This window comes from Microtus pennsylvanicus, chromosome 9, assembly GCF_037038515.1.
Source record: "Microtus pennsylvanicus isolate mMicPen1 chromosome 9, mMicPen1.hap1, whole genome shotgun sequence".
In the NCBI taxonomy this organism is placed as follows: domain Eukaryota; kingdom Metazoa; phylum Chordata; class Mammalia; order Rodentia; family Cricetidae; genus Microtus; species Microtus pennsylvanicus.
This window is the reverse complement of record NC_134587.1, coordinates 65,433,082-65,452,992: the sequence shown is the minus strand read 5'-3', so window position 1 is coordinate 65,452,992 and position 19,911 is coordinate 65,433,082.

Sequence of the window (19,911 nt, the reverse complement as noted above, 5' to 3'; positions counted from 1 at the left end):
CTATATTAAGGCCTCCATTTTGCCAAGTGATACTAGTAATAACCTTCCAGTATTGTGACGTTTGTCAGTTTGAAAAGCATTCCAAAGTATGAGATACTTGGTCACCACAGACTTGCCTCCTTAAGGGATTAATATTAGTCAAAGCTCTGCCATCTCTACAGCTACAACATTCTTCTCTAGAGCCATTGGCATCTATGAATTCATCAAATATGGCTAATTCCAAAATTTTTCAGACAATAAAAAACTCATCTGTCATGATTAAAAGAGACTAATGGAACAGGAAGGCTTAAATTAGCTAGAAAATGTAGGGCACTGTAGAGAAAGGACATGGAGAAAGATAAAGATTTTTTAGAGAATTCAGGTAGAAACCTACAACTGTAGAAGTATTCATCCATATATGTAGAGCTACGTGCTTTGGGTAGGCTGGAGAAGTATAAAGAGGACGAAGAGAGTTAAAAAGCTATAAAGAAGGAAGAAGATTGATCAAAGTTAAACACGATGAAAGCGGAAAGGGGTGTATTAATGGTGAAAGGGTATGAAGGGAGAGAAGAGGGAAAAGATCAATCAAAAAGTGTGCATGAAAATGGCATGATGAAATTTATTATTTTGCATTTCAATTAAAAGTGCAAACTAGAATTCTGCACCGTATCCAACTCCTCACCCAGCCAGACCATCCACATCCTTCTCCAGGGTCTAGACCAGTGAGTTTCCCTGACCCTCCCTAACCTCAAACCCTCCCCATCCCACCAGATCCAGCCAAAGACCCTGGTGTAGTCTGGTTACCCTTATCTGTGCCACAACCAACCTCTAGGAATCTACCAGGACCCTCCCTCTCTATCCTTCATACACAGATCCCCTCCAATGTCACATAAAATTTTTCTTCCCAGTCAGATCTAATCCATACTCAGGCTTACAACAAGAGGCACATCCTGTATATGGTTCCAGACCCCTCTATCCACTAGAATTCATGCCATGAAAAACATTTCCAATATCTAGGCACAACCTGCCCACACATTCTCTCTTATGTCCCAACTTTATCTATTTATATCTGTCCTAGAACTAGCAAAAGAAGTTCACATGCCCAGATCTCATTGCAAAAAAAATTTAACAATATGAATAGTCAAGCCAGCATCTTCACTCTGAAACATACCAGCCCTTCAGAAATGTTTGCCAATGAGATGAACCCCAGGTACAGAATTTAAAAACACAATTATAAACTTTTTCAAAGAACTCAAGAAGTTTAAGTAACTTCTTTGTGCAAAGAAGCAGCTCAATGAAATTAAGGAGAAAAATCTTAAAAAGGATAAATTCCACAGTGACACCAGAGAAGACACAAATGTAAGACTAAAGGAAATAATGACAATCCAGGACTTGAGAATAAGATTCACTGAGGAGAATAATCAGGATAGATGAAGGAGAAGAAATCCAACTCATAGGTACAGAAAATATATTCAACAAAATCATAGAAGAAAACTATCCCAACCTTAAGAAGGATATGCCTATGATGGTACAAGAAGTTTACTGAACACAAAATAGACTGGACAAGAAAAGAAAGTCCCCCTCAACAAATAATAATCAAAACACTAAACATGCAGAACAAAGAATATTAAGTGCTGCAAAGGAAAAGGCCAAGTAACATATAAAGGCAGACCTGTTGGAATTACACCTGACTTCTCAATGAAAACTCTGAAAGCAAAAAGGTCTTGGTCAGATATGCTGCAGACAGGAAGAGATCATGGATGCAAGCCCAGACTACTATACTCAGCAAAGCTTTCATTCACTATCGATGAAGAAAACTAATATTCCATGACAAAAAAAATTTAAACAATATGTATTCACAAATCCAGCCTTAGAGAAAGTACTAGAAGAAAAACCTAATCCCAAAGAAGCCAGCAACACCCACAATAGCACAGACATCTGATAACCCTCCACCAAAGAAGAGAAACACACAAACACCACTACCAAAAAATAACCGGAGTTAACCACTGGTCATTAATATCGCTTAATATCAATGAACTCAATTCATCTATCAAAAGGCACATGTTAAGAGAATAGATAGGAAAACAGGATCCAACATTCTGCTTTTTATTTTTTTTAAATCTTTTTTTATTGAGAAAATGAGAAAAAAAAAACAAGTTTCCACCTCCTCCCAGCCTCCCATTTCCCTCCCCCTCCTCCCAGCCTCCCATTTCCCTCCCCCTCCTCCCACCCTTCTCTCCCTCCTCCCACCCTTCTCCCCTCCCCCCACTCCTTTCCCCCTCCCTCTCCAGTCCAAAGAGCAGTCAGGGTTCCCTGCCCTGTGTTAAGTCCTAGGTCCTCCCCCCTCTGTCCATATCTAGGAAGGTGAACATCCACACTGGCTAGGCTCCCACAAAGCCACACACCTCAACCTCAAAGACAGATAATACCTCAGAGTAAAGGAGTGGGAAAAGGTTTTCCAATCAAACAGACCTAAGAAACAAGCAGGTGTGGCTATTCTAATAACTAACAAAATTGATTTCAAACCAAAATCAATCAGAAGAGATGGAGAAGGACACTTTATACTCATAACAGGAACAATTCATCAAGATGAAGTCTCAAGTGAATATCTATGCCCCTAATATAAAAGCATCCAAATATGTAAAAGGAACTTTACTAGAATTAAAATCACACATCAAACCCCACACACTAATAGTAGGAGATTTCAACACTCCTCTCTCACCAATGGAAATGTCAACCAGACAGAAACTTAACAGAGAAATAAGAGAATTAACAGATGTAATGAATCAAATGGACTTAACAGACATCTATAGAACATTCCACCCAAAGAGGAAAGAATATACCTTCTTCTCAGCACCTTATGAAACCTTCTCGAAAATTGATCATATACTAGGTAACAAATCGAACATCCACAGATAAAAAAATAAATAAATTGGAGTAACCACTTGTGTCTTATCAGGTCACCATGGAGTAAAGTTAGAATTTAACAACAATACCACCCCCCAGAAAGCCTACAAACTCAAGGAAACTGAACAGTCAACTATTGAACCACCCCTGGGTCAAGAAAGAAATAAAAAATAAATTGAAGTCTTCCTAGAATTCAACGAAAACAAAGACACACAACTTACCCAAACCTATGGGACACTATGAAAGCAGTGCTAAGAGGAAAGTTTATAGCACTAAGGGCCCACAAAAAGAAAACAGAGAAAGCTCACATTACAGACTTAACAGCACACCTGAAAGCTGTAGAATAAAAAGAAGCAGACTCACCCAGGAGGAGTAGAAGACTGGAAATAATCAAACTGGGGGCTGAAATCAACAAAACAGAAACACAGAAAACAATCTAAAGAGTCAATGAAACAAAGAGCTGGTTCTTTGAGAAAATCAACAAGATTGACAAACCCCTATCCAAACTAATCAAAAGGCAGAGAGAGATAGAACACTCAAATTAACAAGATCAGAAATGAAAAGGGGACATAACAATTGACACTGGGGAAATTCAGAGAATCATTAGGTCTTACTACAAAAGCCTGTACTCCACAAAATAGGATAATGTAAAAGAAATGGACATTTTTTAGATAAATACCATATACCAAAATTAAATCAAGACCAGGTGAACAATTTAAATAGACCTATAAGTTGCAAGGAAATAGAAGCTGTCATCAAAAACCTCCCAAACTGAAAAAGCTCAGGGCCAGATGATTTTAGTGCAGAATTCTACCGGAACTTCTGAGAAGAGCTAATACCTATACTCCTTAATGTGTTCCACATAATAGAAACAGAAGAGTCATTGCCAAACTATTTTTATGGAGCTACAGTTACCCTGATACCAAAACCACAGAAAGACTCAACGAAAAAGAGAATTACAGACCAATCTCACTCATGAACATCAATGAAAAAATTCTCAATAAAATACTGGTAAAGCGAAGCCAAGATCACATCAAAAAAATCATATATTATGATCAAGTAGGCTTCATCCCAGAGATGCAGGGCTGGTTCAACATACAAAAACCTATCAATGTAATCCATCATATAAATAAACTGAAAGAAAAAACCATATGATCATTTCATTAGATGCTGAAAAAGCATTTGACAAAATTCAACACACCTTTATGATAAAGGTCTTGGAGAGATTAGGGATACAATGATCATATCTAAATACAATAAAAGCAATATACAGCAATCTGACAGCTAACATCAAATTAAATGGAGAGAAACTCAAAGCCATTCCACTAAAATCAGGAACAAGACAAGGCCCTCCACTCTCTCCATATCTCTTCAACATAGTGCTTGAAGTTCTAGCAATAGCAATAAGACAACATAAGGAGATCAAGGGGATTTGAATTGGAAAGGAAGAAGTCAACTTTAGTTATTTACAGGTGATGATATGATAGTGTACATAAGTGATGCCAAAAACTCTACCAGAGAACTCCTACAGCTGATAAATACCTTCAGTGATGTGGCAGGATACAAGATCAACTCAAAAATATCAGTAGCCCTCCTATACCCAAAGGATAAAGAAGTTGAGGGAAATCAGAGAAACATCACCTTTCACAATAGCTACAAATAGCATAAAGTATCTTGGGGTAACACTAACCAAGGAAGTGAAAGATCTATTTGACAAGAACTTTAAGTCTTTGAAGAAAGAAATTAAAGAGGATACCAGAAAATTGAAAGATTTCCCATGCTCTTAGATTGGTAGGATCAACATAGTAAAAATGGCAATCCTACAAAGGCAATCTATAGATTCAATGCAATCCCCATCAAAATCTCAACAAAATTTTTCACAGACCTTGAGAGAACAATAATCAACTTTATATGGAAAAACAAAAGCCCAGGATAGCCAAAATAATCCTATACAATAAAGGAACTTCCAGAGGCATCACCATCCCTGACATCAAACTCTATTACAGAGCTACAGTAATGAAAACAGCTTGGCATTGGCATAAAAACAGAGTCGTTGACAAATGGAATTGAATCGAAGACCCAGATATTAATCCACAAACCTATGAACACCTGATTTTTGACAAAGAAGCTAAAATTATACAATGGACAAAAGAAAGCATCTTTAACAAATGGTGCTGGAATAACTGGATGTCAACCTATAGAAGAATGAAAATAGATCCATATCTATCACCATGCACAAAACTCAAGTCCAAATGGATTAAAGACCTCAATATAAATCTGATCACACTGAACCTGATAGAAGAGAAAGTGGGAAGTAGCCTGCAATACATGGTCACAGGAGACCACTTCCTACATATAACTCCAGTAGCACAGACAATAAGAGCAACAATTAATAAATGGGACCTCCTGAAACTGAGAAGTTTCTGTAAAGCAAAGGACACTGCCATTAAGAAAAAAAAAGCAGCCTACTGAATGGGAGAAGATCTTCACCAACCCCACATCAGACAAAGGTCTGATCTCCAAAATAAATAAATAATTCAAGAAACTAGACATTAAAATTCTAAATAACCCAATTAAAAATGGGGTACTGAACTGAACAGAGAATTCTCAACAGAAAAAGTTCAAATGGCCAAAAGATACTTAAGGTCATGTTCAACTTCCTTAGTGATCAGGGAAATGCAAATCAAAACAACTTTGAGATACCATCTTACACCTGTCAGAATGGCTAAAATCAAAAACACCAATGATAGCTTATGCTGGAGAGGATGTGGACTAAGGGGAACACTCATCCATTGTTGGTGGGAATGCAAACTTGTGCAACCACTTCAGAAATCAGTGAGGCGGTTTCTCAGGAAATTGGGAATCAACATACCTCAAGAACTAGCAATACCACTCTTGGGAATATACCCAAGAGATGCCCAATCATACTACAAAAGCATTTGTTCAACTATGTTATAGCAGCATTATTTGTAATAGCCAGAGCCTGGAAACAACCTAGATGCCCCTCAATGTAAGAATGGATAAAGAAAGTGTGACACATCTACACATTAGAGTACTACTCAGAGGTAAAAAGCAATGACATCTTGAATTTTGCATGCAAATGGGTGGAAATAGAAGACACTATCCTGAGTGAGATAACCCAGACCAAAAATATGAATATGCTATGTACTCACTCATTAGTGCATTCTAGCCATAAACAAAGGACATTGAGCCTATAGTTCGTGATCCTAGAGAAGCGAAATAATAGCGTGAACCCAAAGGAAAACATATATAGATCCTCCTGGAAACTGGAAGCAGACAAGATCACTGGGCAAAAGTTGGGAGCATAGGGGTGGGGGTGAGGTAGGGGGAAAGGGAGAGGGGGAAAGAGAAGGGAGAAGGGGAGGATTGGGGAGAGCTTGGGGGAGTGGGAGGGTGGAGATGGAGGAAGGGCAGATATAGGAGCAGGGGAGAAGATACAGAGACTTGGCTCTAGAGGGGATCCCAGGTGTCCACGGGGATGTCCCCAGCTAGGTCCTTGGACAGCAGAGGAGAGGGTGCCTGATCTGGCCTTGTCCCATAGTCACACTGATGAATATCTTGAATATCACCATAGAACCTTCTACCAGCTATGGATGGAGATAGAGACAGAGACCCACATCGGAGCACTGGACTGATCCCCCAAGGTCCAGTTGAAGAGCAGAAGGAGGAAGAAGATGAGCAAGGAAGTAAGGACCACAAGGGGTTGGTCCACCCACTGAGACAGTGTGCCTAATCTAATGGGAGGTCACCAAATCCAGCTGGCCTGGGACTGAATGAGCATGGGATCAAACTGGACCCTCTGAATGTGGCTGACAATTGGGGCAGACTGAGAAGCCAGTGGTAATGGCACTGGGATTTGTCTCTACTGCATTACTGGCTTTTTGGGATCCTAGTCTATTTAGATGCACACCTTCCTAAGCCTGGATGGAGTGTGGAGGGCCTTGGACTTCCCACAGAGCAGGGTACCCTGCCCTTTCCTAGGACTGGAGGGGGAGAGGGGGTAGGTGAGTGGGGGAGCAGGAGCGATGTGGGAGAAGGGGAGGAAGTGGAAATTTTAAATGGTATTATTTATGAAGTAATAAAAAATAAAATATAAACACAGAAAAAAGAATATGAAAGATAAATAACAGTATAAAATGGGGGGGTAAGGAGGGAGAGATGTGAATTTAATAAAGTGATATTTTATTTGTGTTATAACAAATAAAGCTTGCCTGAAGATAAGAGTGCAGAGCTAGGCCCCTAGAGGCCAGGCAGTGATGGCACACACCTTTAATTCCAGGACTCCTGGGAGATAGAGGCAGAGGGATCTCTGTTAGTTCAAGGCTACCCTGGACTACACAAGAGTAAATCTGTGTAATAGACATACAGAGCTCACACAAAAGTGATCCCAGCACTAGGGAGGTGGAGACAGAAGTGATATGTCCGGGTGGAGAGAGGAGTATAAGGGGGAAGAGAGAGGAGCTCAGTGGAGTCCGAGGTTTGGTGGAGACAGATGGAGTCTGGACATGCAGTCTGAGGACAGGATCGCCCCTTTGGTCTGGGCATCGGTTGAGGTAAAAGTACTCTCTAGTGACTGGCCTCTCCACTTTCCTGATCTTCAGCTTTCACCCCTATAAACGACTCTGGGTTTTTATTATTAAGACCATTGTTATTTGTGCTACAATTTAAAATTAAAAATACATTAATAAAACACTCAGGAATTTCTGTGATTGAGTAACAGAAGATGGAAAAAATGAAAATAATAAATGTTCAAAGAATATAGAAGTCATTTTCCCAGAGACAAAAGGTTATATAATTTCCAAACTGAAAGAACCTACAAAATGTAAAGTAGGTATATAGAAAGAGAATAGCACACACATACACACACGTGCATATACACACACATGCACATACACTATGTACACACATACACTATGTACACACTCTTTCCAATAATGACCTGGTCTACCAGATGCCTAAAATACCCTCGGTATCCCTTCATCTTCGCAATTCTCACTGCCCTCTGACCTCTCTGGTCCCTCTATGCCAGTAGATGCTCCTTTTCATCCCATCAGGTTCAGTGCCCTCTCCCCTGCTCCTCAGCCCCTGAGCTTCTTCATCTATGGACATCTGATGTCAGAGACCATGCTTATGCCACCAGTGATGAGGAAATGGGTCCTTACTCCATCTCTCTCCAATGGGATGCCTTGTGCTGAAACAGATTCTGCATCTGGATCTATGTGAACCCTCTCGGCACACATCTCTAGAGCGACTGACCTACCTAACTGCCCTGCACCTCAGCAGTCATGGTGGTCACAGCTACTCCCAAAACAGAAGGTGAGGGAAGGACTCTGCTTCCCCACTCAGACTGCTGAGGAAGGTGGGGTAACAAGGAAACTTTCAAACTGGAATGGAGGTTCTCTTGTGAGAAGTGAACCCAAAAAAAATCACAGAATGGCTGGGGTCCTACAAATATAACCTTAAGAGCCAAGCATCTTCTAGACTGAGAGCAGAAAATTCCAATCCTACAAGTCCCTTTCTGGGATGTTGCTTCCTTTCATTTCATGATATAAAAGAGCACACATACTCAGCAGCAGCCTTCTAAGAGGTTGTGCTTCTTGTCTTGCTCTGTCCACATAAAAATTGCCTAAAAATGATATCATTCCAGTTTTAAAGGAAAAGATATAAGGTTTAAAAAAATTTGGAATTTTTTTTTATTTTTTTAAACAATCCTTTCTCATTTTACATACCAATCCCAGTTCCCACTCCCTTCCCTCCTCTCGCTCCTCCACCTTCCCCCCCATTCCACCTCCATCCACTCCTCAGAGTGGGTAAGGCTTCCCATGATGAGTCCACAAAGTCTGGCATGCAGGGCCAAGCCCACCCCCCATATCTAGGCTTAACAAGGTATACATCCAACGAGAGCGGGCTCCAAAAAGCCAGTTCAAGCATTTCCAACTGCCAGCGGTCCCACTGCCAGTGGCTCCTCAGACTGCCTAAGACACACAACTGTTACTCACATTCAAAGGGCCTAGTAAGGTCCTATTCAGATTCCCTTGCTGTCATTCCAGAGTCAGTGAGTTCCCACTAGCCCAGGTCAGCTGTCTCTGTGAGTATCCCCATGATGATTTTGACCCCTTTGCTCATATCATCACTCCTCCTTCTCTTTGACTGGACTCTGGGAGATTGGCCCAGTGCTTAGATATGGATCTCTGCATCTGCTTCCATCAGTTGCTGGATGAAGGTTCTATGATGACAATTAAAGTAGTCACCAATATGACTACAGGGGAAGGCCATATAAATGTTTTTTAATGTCTCTAGTCATGAAGGTAGGAAAGAGAAAAGATGGTATGACCCCCTAGACAGCCCAATTCTCTAGTTCTTAATGCCAAATGCCTCCCTGAAGGATAGGGATACAAACAAGAGTAAGCAATGGGCCTAAAGCTGTCTCCTTATTCCCACGGTGAGCTCTCACTCCACCTGTCTTTACTTTTTTTTTTTGAAGGAAATTGTGTCTCCGGTGAGCTCAGTAAGCCCCCCTGCTAAACCTTCCATAGATGTCCCTAAAACTAGCAGTATCCCCTGAAAGCCCCAGGACCCCTAACCTGTGGATCTTTCACTTTCCAGCATCTGCCAGCGGTCCCTACACAACCCCACAGAATCACCTACCCAGCTTTTCCATAACTCTCAGTTGCTCACCTCCCACTACCCCAGTGAGTGTTTTGACAGAATCCACCTTACATCTGTCCACTGGACTCCAGACCACTGAATACCTCCCAATATTCATGGGAACAAAATGAAAGTGCTAGAATCAAAGATGAAAGACTTGGAGTACAACAAACTTTTCCAGTTCAGTTTGGTCCACGAGACTCCTTAAGTTTTGTGTTGGAGAAATTCAATCAGGTGAAGACACACACAACCTTCAAGGTGCTGGATAAACACCAAAGTTCTTTCTCTCCCAGTCTATCCTGTAATCTTGTGACTGAAATACCTCTCTCCTCTACGGCCAGTACATGTCCTGAGTGTAGGCAGATCATGAGGCCGAATGATAGGGTTAAAAACAACACTACCAACGACAAAGGACAGAACCTGGGGGGTGGTTCAGTAGACTTGCCGTAGAAAACAACCAGACTTTGATCTATGGAACCAACAGTGGAAGGAGAGAACCCATTTCCAAAAGTGGTCTCTGACCTCCATACCTATGCCATGGGACATGGCCACTGGTACTCATACGTATATTATACAAGAAAAAAAAAAGCAAAAAACAAAGAAAAAGAAAGGAAGAAAAAATGAAAGAAGGAAGGAAGGAAGGAAAGAAATAAGGAGAGAAAGGAGAAAAAGGAGAAAGGGGGAGGAAGGAAGGGAGGGAGGGAGTGAAGGATTCTGTTTCCATGGATCTGTCTTTGCTCCTCTATGTGTGCCTCGCTGTTATCTCGGTGAACCCATCTTTCTACAATTCTAGGTATCCATCTTTTTCAGTCCATCTCTCTTTCTATACATGCCTCTTCAACTTTTAATTCCTCATCTTTTTCCCTTTCTGTATTCTCATTCTCTATCTCTCTCTTTCTCCCTTTCTCTTTCCCTCTCTTTTCCTCTCTCCCATCCTCCCTCTGGTACTGGTATAGTGAATTTACCAAACTATCTGGACGATGCATGCCTTAGTACAGAGTGGAATTACGGTGGTGGTGGTAGTAGCTGCTGTAGTAACTGTTCTGGTTTCTCGGGCAATGAAAGCTGCTCAGACTTCCTCACCAAACCAGTTCTATGGCACCAGTTGGACCTCGTTCCTGGCAACTGGCTCAAGCAGTTTGTGATCTCTTGATACCTCTGGGAGCTGCTGAATGGGAGCTTTACAAGCTCTCTCCTGTTCGTTGCCCATAACCCAGAATTATTGCTTGTGACTGATAACCTAAAAATGCTGCTTACAGAATCACAGTCTTTTTACCTTTGAATCAACAAACTGGGGAATTTCTAAATCCTTAGAAAATATAGAACTAGAGTCAGGCCTATTTATGGAGACACACAGCTGTCCTATTTCCCGCGCTCTCTCTCCATATTTGACTTTAGGAACTTCCTTGGAGCACACACGCAGTCAGGAAAGCAAAGATGTTTCTGACCCATGAAGGAGAATGATCTTGGAAAGGAGAGGCACAAAAATAGGCAAGCTAGAGGAAGAACTTCGCCATCTCTCTTGGTCCTTTTAACAGTAAGGATCATATATTGTGAGGCTTCCTTGCCAGAAAACTCTCAGCACTCCCAAGCTGTGAAAGTAAGCCTATCATGAAACACCAACTTGGGGTATCCAAAATGACACCAGAATCCACCAGTATTCAGATATATATGTGTGTGTGTGTGTGTGTGTGTGTGTGTGTGTGTGTGTGTGTGTACCCATAAGATTGTAAACAACTCAAAACAATGGACAGGAAGTTTGGTCTTTAGTGATCTATCCTAGATTCCAGTATCTCCCCTGAGCTAATCTCTGGTGACGTGCAATCCCAATGCTTATAAATAGAGCCACGAAGAGGCCTTGGGCGGCACCATCTACTCACCAGCCTAGAATTCTCATTTCCTCTGCTCTTTGGCCCATGAGGAAATTATGCAGTCCTACTTGCTGATTCTTTTCTTCTTCTGCTCCAAGATCTTCCCAGGTATGCTTCGACAGAACTTGAAAAATATGTCAAGGCTGGGGATACAGGGGCTGAGCATTACTAGGGACTGAGATTAACTAGTCCCAAACATGAGGAAGCAAAATATCAAGACAGAATCCTTTAATGGGGTGATCTGAATCAGCATCCCTCAATGGTCTTCAGTCTTTCCCTCTGTGTGTCTGCTCGGTCTGTCTAAGTGAATCTGCCTCTCTACATTCCCAGGTATCCATCTTCTCAATCTGTGTCTCTATGTCTATACATGTCTAGGAAAGACAGAGATGAAGCTGGTAGAGTTGTGAGGTTAGCCTCAGAAAGTTCTTGGCATCTTTTAGCCCCTCATCTTCGTTTTGAATGTGAAAGACAAATTTTCTATGTGGAAGTGATTCTGTTCAGCCTATAAGAAGGCTCCTCACACTAAGAGGCCAGCTTCCTATCCAAAGCAAGCTACCCACAGTGACAGGGTTAAGGGGCAGTGGCTCAGACAGCAGCCTGCTGCAGGCAAAGTGCCATGAGTCCTAATCATCAGACCAATTCATCCATAACCTAGGCAATAGACATCACATCTGTATCACTTGTCACTACCATATTCCTTACCCACCTTCTAGAAATAACACAGTGAAAGACCCATTCATCTCCAGGGAGATGCAACAAGGCTCTGGGGGCCCAGAAGACTCAGGGTCCACTGCTGTCTGAAATGTTGCAGGTTGACCTCAGGAAATGGCATTGCTGAGTAAAAGTTGCATCTACTTAGCCTCGTGTACTGATCAGAACCTTGTTGTCAGGACAAGATGTAGGAATGAGCATCCTCGTTGTCTTCTGAATTAAACGTAAAGGTTCCCACTGAGTCTCAAGGGCCACTACGTAAGCATGCAATCGTTTTCATTCCTCAACACTTGTTGGGTTGTTTCCAGTTTGATTTCCTACTAAAGTGTAGAGTGCAGAGAGAAATATGCACTAGGTATGCACGGTGTGAGTTTTGGTATTGTAGGCTCTGATATGATTCAATAGTTCAAGTAAGAAGTCTGGTAGCTTGTATACCTTTGTCGTTAGCACTCCATCTCTGCTTCCTGTAGGCCGGCACTCCCTGCCCAGGGTGAAGTCCACATGAAAAGTCACTCAGTGGACAATTTACAAATTGACATGAAACGTGGCTGCTGAGGAGCTGATTGAGAAACTACTTAATGAACAACAACCTGGATTGGGGGAAAGCCAGGAAGGCAGAAACTCTCGAGCTTAGAACCCCCCATTCAAGAAGCCCATAAAAAGTCACAGTCCCTGATAATCTCCCGACAGATACACTGGGACATCTATTATGCCCAGCTGGCAAGAAAACTTGTAGCAAGAAGCTAACCTAGTTTTGCATATCAGGAAAGGGTGATGTGTAAGGAGAGATGGCAGTTGCTGTGAGGGGTATGGTACATAAATACGTTAATTCTTTGTCTACATCAATCATTGATACATAGCACATGAAACTTATTTCCCTTTTTGTGAAAACACAGAAGCTGTGGCAATATTCCTACCTGGTCACAGTGAGCTGCTGTTGGCCAGGGTCTGCTTCTCCACTCAGAGTCATCACCCCGAATGCTGTAGGGAGCCCCTTCCCATACCACTGGCATCCCAGAGGATGGACGGCTTACACTAGTGTCTGCGTCTTACTTTTTTTTTCTTCTGTGATAAAATATTCTGACCGGAAAGAAGCTACATAAGCAAGTTTGTTCAGTGTACAATTACAGGTCATGAAGGGAAATCAAGGCAGGAACTTGAATGCAGGCATGTCTACCTCCTATTCTACGCAGTATCACCTCCAACCAAAGAGCTCACCTCACAGCAAAAGAAGTATAGTAGGACCCACTGTGCTTGCTGGTCGGCAGTGGGCTGATATTTAGATACCTTTCCTTATACAGTTCAAGAATACCTGCCCAGGGGGTGGGGCCACCCACAGTGGGCTGGGCCCTTCTACATTAATGAACAAACAAAAAAATCCATGAAAGATGTGCTCCATGGGCCAATCTGATGTTGGCAGTTCCTCAATTAAGACTCTCCGCTCAGGTTGCTCTATGCTGTGGCAAGTCGACATTTGAAACTAAAAGGCATCAATCACACTGAATGTGCAGCTCTGCCTTAAGGAAACCTGTGACCTATAGGAAGGGTGGAAGAATGAAAGCAATGGGACATTCTTCTACTCCTTGTGGTGCTCCTGTGAGAAACAGTAAGAATAAATAGCATGTCCCCCATCATATGATTGGGGGCTGGCAGCTCAAGGGATCTGTCTTAGCCATGGGCTCCCATGGAGAACAATGGAGATACTTAAAGTTCAAGTTACGATGTGGTACCGAAAGGAGACAGCTTGATATAGGATTTGAATATCAAGATTAAGTTTAGGGAAGCCCTGAGGCTGAACCAAGTGAGGCCTCATTGGGTAGAATATACCTTTATAGATGAGGAATCCACATTAATGCAAGTGAATAAGAAAAAACTTAAGAGGAAGTGATTAAAAAAAAAGAATGTCTTGTCTATACACTGAGTGGTTTGTATAAGGGTTAGTTAGAAGTCAACTGGAAGTGACCAAGTGGTCACAGTGGTCAACAGACCTCCTTCCATGAGCAAAGCCATGCCTCCTCCACCTATGCCTGTCCCCTGACCACCAGTTCTGGACCATAAGACATTAACCCAACCCACCAAGGCAGACATTTCTATCTCCTTAAGCCCCTTTAGCCTTTCCCTGTAGAGTCCGTGTTATTCCTACTGCTCTGGGCCTATTTTGCACCTTTTGAATAAGACACAGCAAATGCCTCTAGATCCCTGCATTCTGTATCCACCCTACTTCCGCTTCTACTGCTCCTCTCCAAGGGCTTCACATAGGAAAAAAAAATATTGTACGTATGTCCTTTCCAATGTAACGATCACAAATCATATATGAAGATCGATCCCTGATACTCTCCCTGGTGAGTGAATCCCACAATGTTCTGCTTATATTAATGCCCCCAGTGATCAATTATTCAAAACACCCTTAAAGCAGAAAAGTCTGTGCTTGTTTTGAAAAACCGTGTCTTGCTGTTATCAATTTTACTAAAACCACTGTATCTACAGCCAGAATATTGAGGTATTTCTGTTCCTTCCTGCAGGAACCGGCATGTTCACAGATTCGACCTTTATGGATGACAATGTAAATTGCTTTAAAAATGGAGGACAATGTTTCTACGATGATTGCCCCTCCTTCTCTGATCAAATCGGCAACTGTTACAATAATATAGGCACGTGCTGCAGAAAACCTGTAACACAGTGAATATCAGACGCCAAAAATCGCATAAAGGACTTGAAGCATCTTTTTTAATAAAGGAAATCATATTTTGAAGAATATCATCAACAAAATAAAATCAATCCCCTGTGAATTTCGAGTAAGATAAGGCATATTTTTCGATGGCATTTAGAATGAAAAACAGCACAGGGAACAAATCCTGCCTGGTCAAGAGGGATGGCCAGGGATGGAGCAAAATTTTATAAAGAGTCCAAATTTAGAATCGCTCCTTTCTTTTCAAGACAGAAATTTCAGGTGACTAGGAAAGGGAGTCGGGTTATAGGGATCTTTTCGGCCTGTGACGAGCTTCTCTCTCAGTTATCTCCCGGTCTTCATTAGAGTTTCTGCTGCTGTGATAAAATACTGTGGTCTTGAGGGACTTGGCTAGGAGAGGGTTGATTTCACATACACTTCCACAGCACAGTCCATCGTGGAAGGAATTCAGGGCAAAAACCCAAGCAGGGCAGGAATCATGAGGCAGTGATTGGTGCAGAGGCCCCTAGGGGTGCTGCTTACTGTCTTGCTCCTCATTGCTTGCTCAACCTGCTTTTTTGTTCCCCTGTGGTTTTTTGAGACAGGATATTTCTGTATAGATTTGAAGCCTGTTTTGGAACTTGCTCTGTAGGCCAGGCTGGCCTCAAACTCAAAGAGATCCACCTGCCTCTGCCTCCTGAGTGCTGGGACTAAAGTTGTGTGCCATCTATGCCCAGCAAACCTGCTTTCTTATAGCAGCTGGGACCTCCAGCCCAGGGATGGCACCACCCACAGGGAGGCGGACCCTCCCACATTAATTATCAATCAAGAAATTATAGAAAGTTCCACATAGGCTGCTATGAGGGAAACACATCAATATATTTACCCAACAGTGGACCCACCATGCTACAATACTGACTTATTGATACCTAATCACCCAGGCAGGCACTTGCCTCCTGCCGTTGGCTAGGATTGACCAGTCTATTGCATGTCCCTAAAGCCACGTCAGCCTTCCCTTTCATACTATAAATACCATTCGTCTCTACGGATTCTCCAGGTTAGGGCAGCTTGCAGAAATCTTTTAAATTTGCCAGGCAGTGGTGGCGCACACCTTTAATCCCAGCACTCGGGAGGCAGGGGCAGGTGGATCTCTGTCAGTTTGAGGCCAGCCTGGTCTACAAGAGTTAATTCCAGGACAGGTTCCAAAGCAACACAGAAAAACCCTGTCTCAAAAAAAAAATCTTCAAAATTTCAGAACTCTGGAACACCTGAAATTTGGTTTACAAATTCTGTAACATTAAGAGTTTAATTGAGAAAAAAAAATGTAGATCCACAAAAAGTAATAGGCCAGTTTCAGGCCGAGGCTCCTGTGGCTGGGGAGGCTGTGAACCCTGAGTTGAATGGGAGAGGCAGGCAAGTGGATCCCCAGGGAAGACCTGTGCTTTAGCCACAAGGACATTCTGATAAGGGATCCTATTGTCCATTCCTTCTCTCCTCACCCTGCCAGTTTCTTTCTTTCCAGGTCCCAGCTAGATTGTACAGGGCCGTCAACACCACAAAGAGTAATTCATTTCTGAGCCTTTGCTACCTTGATTGCTGTATTTTAGAATATCCCTCACATACAGCATGATTTTTCTGAGAAGCTCTAAGAAATCATAAAGCCTTTCTGGCAGAGGATAAAGTACTTCTAGACTCATTCAGTTCTTAGAGAGAGCACAGGACCCCACCAGGGTCCTGTAACCCAAGGACTAGCCAATGTGGAGTTTTCTCTCTCATCCCACCTGTTCAAGATAGCATACAATAGTATGGCATCTGCCTTGCTCCCAAGAGCCAAGCAAGCAGGGGCTAACCAGCACCCTAAAGGCCACAGAAACTACCCAGTCTGGCCCCTCCCCAAACAAACTATGCCCTGCTGTATACTTCAAGCCTTCCTCTGTCTTGAGTCTTCTGTCTCCTTACCCCAGGGAGACCCTCAGTGTTATGTACTCTGCAGGCAACACATTTGCTTTCTAGATGTGCCCTCTGTCCTCATATCATCATCTAACCAACAGAGACATAAGGTCAAAAATTAAAGTTTAGTAACATGACGCATGGCCAACCATCACTGAGACCTCAGATGGGGACAGGAGATGGCTCTGTGATCCCCGCTCTACCTTTGTGGACTGTATGCCCTATCAGCTCTAAGGAACTTCTCATTTATCATCTGAATGACGATCAGAGAGATACTGAATTAGAAGAACTCTGAAAATGTTTTTTGGATCTATGAAACTACATACTTCAAAGTATTATACTTAGCCTACACAAAGAGAAGGAAGGAACATACAAACACACAACTTAGATCAATTAGGTTGTTAGAGAAAAGAAACAAGATAAGCAATGGAAAACTATGTAATAACAAAGCACTTTCAAATTTTTCATTACTCAAAATTTCCTTATTAAAAAAAAAGTTCTCTGTGTGCTTAGTATACTGTCTCTCCTGCCTTTGTTAAATGTCCTTTTTTAAAAAAAATCACTGCAGGGCTGGAGAGATGGCTCAGTGGTTAAGAGCATTGCCTGCTCTTCCAAAGGTCCTGAGTTCAATTCCCAGCAACCACATGGTGGCTCACAACCATCTGTAATGAGGTCTGGTGCCCTCTTCTGGCCTGCAGACATACACACAGACAGAATATTGTATGCATAATAAATAAATAAATATTTTTAAAAAATCACTGCAGCTGTTGCAAAGGGGGTGAAGGGTTTCTCTTCCCTCCTTATCACTGCAGTTGCTTCAAAGGGGGTGAAGGGATTCTCTGTTGGGGAGGCCTCTTGTTTGTTCCTGGCTGCCCAGAACCAAAATAACCACAGAGAAACTGCATTAATTAAATCACTGCTTGGCCTATTAGCTCTAGCTTCTTATTGACTAGGTCTTACATCCTAACTAGCCCATCTCCATTAATCTGTGTATTGCCACGTGGCTGTGGCTTACCAGGTAAAGTTTTATCCCCAACATCTGTCTCTGGGCGGGGCTACATGGCATCTCTCTGACTCTGCCTTTTTTTTTTCCACAAATGACCTACATTTCTCTTCTCTTCTTATCACTGCAGCTGCTGCAAAGGAGGTGAAGGGCACTATTGCTGCCCTGGCCTTTATATCTGTCTCTAAAGACTGTCAGAACACTAGGAAAATGTTACCCCAGTTCATGCTATTCACTTCAAAAGCAAATGAGCACCTTTAGTGGAACAAGCTGATGCAGCTTGTTTAGCTGAAAGCTAAAAGGTTCAAAAGGCCACGTGGAATTCTTTATAATCACCCTCTTAATAAAGTCAATCATTCTTTGAAGCATGCCTTCTTGTTGCTAAAATGGTTACAAGAAGGAATGGGGGTCGATATAGAGAAAACACACGACAAACACCATGAATTTCTCAAGCAATAAATTTAAAATATTATTTTAAAATCGGGGGAGTCAATGGAATCTTCAGGAGACTTCAGAAACTACTTAACAGAATTAAAAACTGTAGTTATGGTTCAGAGTGGCATGCTCTGCTGCCTTCTGCTGGTCGTGCTGGGAGTTCACGTTCTGAGTCCCATTGTGGGACTGTAAGTCCATTTGCAAAAATGAAGCTGCTGAGACCCCTACTGGCAGAAAATTATACGGCACTACACAGCACTGGTCTGAATCAACACAAGAGAAAGCTGCTTTGAGTGCTGAGCCTCCTCAGACAGGTTCTTGGAGTCCCTGCTGCAGTAGGGTCCCTAGTGTGGAAATTCTTGCCAGAATTACCCAAGCACCCCACACCGGGAAATGTAACAGGTCTGGAAGGAGGCACTGACTTGGGGTATCCAGAATAAAAGCCAAAATCGAACCCCAAAGATATGTTGCCCACGGGACTGTAGGCTCCTGGAAGGGCAGGGGGGATCTTTATTGGAGCTACACTCTCGATAGCAATGTCGTGCTCTGGAACGAGAGCTGTGCAATTCTGCTCCTTATAAATTCAGCCACAACTGGGCTTAGGGACACTGCTGTCCAATGGGCATCTCAGGGGTGAGTCTCTCCTCCTCTCTGCATTCTATACAAGGTGAAAATGATGAAGACCCTTTGCTGTCTCGTTCTGATGCTCAGCTTCTTCTCCCAGACCACCCAGGTGAGCCTAGCAGACCTTAAAGCATTGGCAAAGCCAGGGTTGCAAGGGCACAGGAGAATGAGGGACAATAGTCACAGGCAGGAGAGAACACCAGGAGCGCTCACCCTAGCTGTAAGACACAAAGTGACAACCTTCAAAATCTATGTGTCCCCTCACACAGGGATGAAACACAGGGATGAGACTGTCCTGGGTATGGATGCAGGCTTACTCACAGGCAGACATTCGCATCTTCTTCCCATGTTTTAGCTGTATACAAAGGGCATGCCTTGTGTGGAAAGTATTCTTAGCCTGTAAGGTCTTCCCACAGAAAGGTCACATGTGCACCCAGTGAGAGATTCAACCCCGGCCCCCATAGTCACTGGGGTTATGGACTAGTGCTCTCTGAATATACTCCATCAGACAAGGTGCTCCTGTAATGAGTTAGGACCAGAGACTCACTCAGTGTCCGTGTGGACAGTACAAGGAAGCTTTCATGTCCCTGGAACATTTGGCCTTATTCTGTTGGTTAAGATCTCCCCTGGCATCATAAGCCACATGCTTGGAATGCTAGGCTTCCTCGCACTACCTCACTGAATCATACATGGGGATGCCTGATAGCAGGCACTGACCCGGGGTTCCAAAGATGAGAGCTAAATCAAATCACATCCAGAAATACATTCTCAGAATTGCAGAAGCCTGCAGACAAATTGCAGGAGGTCTAGACCTCAGGGCTTCACTCTGAGATGCAGCTCTCCCTTAAGGGTATCTATGAGCATAGGAAATCCCATCCCCATTAATACAAGGCCACACTCAGGTCTCGAGTTAGTTGTCACATCCCCTGAGCATCATGGCAGTCTGTCCTCTCTGCTCTGAACCCAATGGGAACCATGAGGATCCACTACCTTCTCTTACTGATGCCTTGCAGTATGGCAGGTAAGTCTCAGCACCAATAGGAACACCCAGAAAAGTTGGGGGATACAGGATGTAAATGGGACAAAAATCCGGT